The following is a 2500-nucleotide window of genomic DNA, read 5'->3' on the forward strand; positions in this document are numbered from 1 at the left end:
CATAACTCCCGATGTACTGTTTGCTTTTTCGGAAGAAGAGATCCATCCCCCCATCCTCGGCCAGCCAAAAACGCTCCAATTAATGGCCGGGTGAGATGACCCGGCGGCCCGCGACGCGTCATTCAAATCACTGCCCTATCGGCTACAACTGCTGATGGGTGGGATTAGAGGCCTGCCATGGTGGTGAGGGGCGGCGAGGACCGTGAAAGCTAGAGTTTTTCAGAGGCTGCCGGGAAAAAGGCCCCTCGGGTGGCGGGGTGCGAGGACCAGGCGCGTCATTCAATTCTCTTCCCTATCAACTTGGCTCCCGTTGGCGGGATTGGAGGCCTACTGTTTGTTACAGGGCTAAAATCGTCAGGGGAAGAGCTGACGAAACAATGCTGGTTTGGATGCAGGGGGTAGTGTTGGAATCGGCAGCGCGGACAAAATCGGCAAAGTCGACAAAAAAGACTGTTGGTCTGGACATCGGGGCAGCGGCAGCCATGCCGACAGGGGGGGAAATCGGCAGCGCAGATTTGTGCAGCTGCAGGTTCGTCGGGGAAATCGGCAGCGCAGATTTTTCGATGAACATGGGCTGGAAGATGGACTGTCCAGGCCAGGCAGGGAAATTCGTCAAGGGGACACGCTGACGAAACAGCGCTGGTTCAGGCACGGGGGGCAGTGTTGGAATCGGCAGCGCCGACGAAATCGGCAAAGTCGGCAGAATCGGCAGCGGGTGCTGGCGATGAGTCTGGACGATTTATAGTCCAGGGCTTGATGGAAAAGACTGTTGGTCCAGACAATGGGGCAGTGGCAGCGCGGATTTGTGCAGCTGCAGGTTCGTCGGGGAAAATCGGCAGCGCAGATTTTTCGACGAACAGGGGCTGGGCGCTGGACTGGCCGGGCCAGGCAGGAAAATTCGTCAGGGGGCCACGCTGACGAAAACAGGGGCTGCGGAGTGGAAAATCGGCAGCGCAGATTTTTCGACGAACAGGGGCTGGACCGGCCGGGCCAGGCAGGAAAATTCGTCAGGGGGGCACGCTGACGAAAAGAGGGGCTGCCGCGTGGAAAATCGGCAGCGCAGATTTTTCGACGAACATTCGTCAGGGGGGCACGCTGACGAAAAGAGGGGCTGCCGCGTGGAAAATCGGCAGCGCAGATTTTTCGACGAACATTCGTCAGGGGGGCACGCTGAGGAAAACAGGGGCTGCCGCGTGGAAAATCGGCAGCGCAGATTTTTCGACGAACATTCGTCAGGGGGGCACGCTGAGGAAAACAGGGGCTGCCGCGTGGAAAATCGGCAGCGCAGATTTTTCGACGAACAGGGGCTGGATGCTGGACCGGCCGGGCCAGGCAGGAAAATTCGTCAGGGGGGCACGCTGAGGAAAACAGGGGCTGCCGCGTGGAAAATCGGCAGCGCAGATTTTTCGACGAACAGGGGCTGGATGCTGGACCGGCCGGGCCAGGCAGGAAAATTCGTCAGGGGGGCACGCTGACGAAAAGAGGGGCTGCCGCGTGGAAAATCGGCAGCGCAGATTTTTCGACGAACAGGGGCTGGACTGGCCGGGCCAGGCAGGAAAATTCGTCAGGGGGGCACGCTGACGAAAAGAGGGGCTGCCGCGTGGAAAATCGGCAGCGCAGATTTTTCGACGAACAGGGGCTGGATGCTGGACCGGCCGGGCCAGGCAGGAAAATTCGTCAGGGGGGCACGCTGAGGAAAACAGGGGCTGCCGCGTGGAAAATCGGCAGCGCAGATTTTTCGACGAACAGGGGCTGGATGCTGGACCGGCCGGGCCAGGCAGGAAAATTCGTCAGGGGGGCACGCTGACGAAAAGAGGGGCTGCCGCGTGGAAAATCGGCAGCGCAGATTTTTCGACGAACAGGGGCTGGACTGGCCGGGCCAGGCAGGAAAATTCGTCAGGGGGGCACGCTGACGAAAAGAGGGGCTGCCGCGTGGAAAATCGGCAGCGCAGATTTTTCGACGAACAGGGGCTGGACGCTGGACTGGGCCAGGCAGGAAAATTCGTCAGGGGGGCACGCTGACGAAAACAGGGGCTGCCGCGTGGAATGGCAGCCTACACGCAGATGCGAATTCGGCAGCGCACGATGGCTTGAGCAGGTCATGGGTTCGACTTGGCGCGATCTGAAACCTGGACGAGGGACTGTCGACGCTGGACGAGCCAGCGCGGTGGCCTGTCGTGCCCCGTTCAGGGGGGGCCTGCCGCGGAGACAGCCCTCGCGGGCTCGACAGCGCAGGCCAGCGTCCCCGACGTCGCTGGCCGCGGCAGGCGAGCTGCCGGGGTTCCCGCATTCCTACAAGAAAACGTCGTGCTTTCCACATGAAACCAATCCAGTAAAATCAGCCATATTTTTATGAGGCTGCCCACTGAATTTGGGGTCATTCCGGGCCGGTTCCTAATTTTGCGGATTTACTCGATTTCTAATGGTAGGAAAATTAAAACAAATACTTCCCGACCTCGAAAAATTCTGGGAAAATTAATGAAGGTGGATTGGATTTTTG

This window comes from Populus nigra, chromosome 2 (genome assembly GCF_951802175.1).
Source record: "Populus nigra chromosome 2, ddPopNigr1.1, whole genome shotgun sequence".
NCBI lineage: Eukaryota > Viridiplantae > Streptophyta > Magnoliopsida > Malpighiales > Salicaceae > Populus > Populus nigra.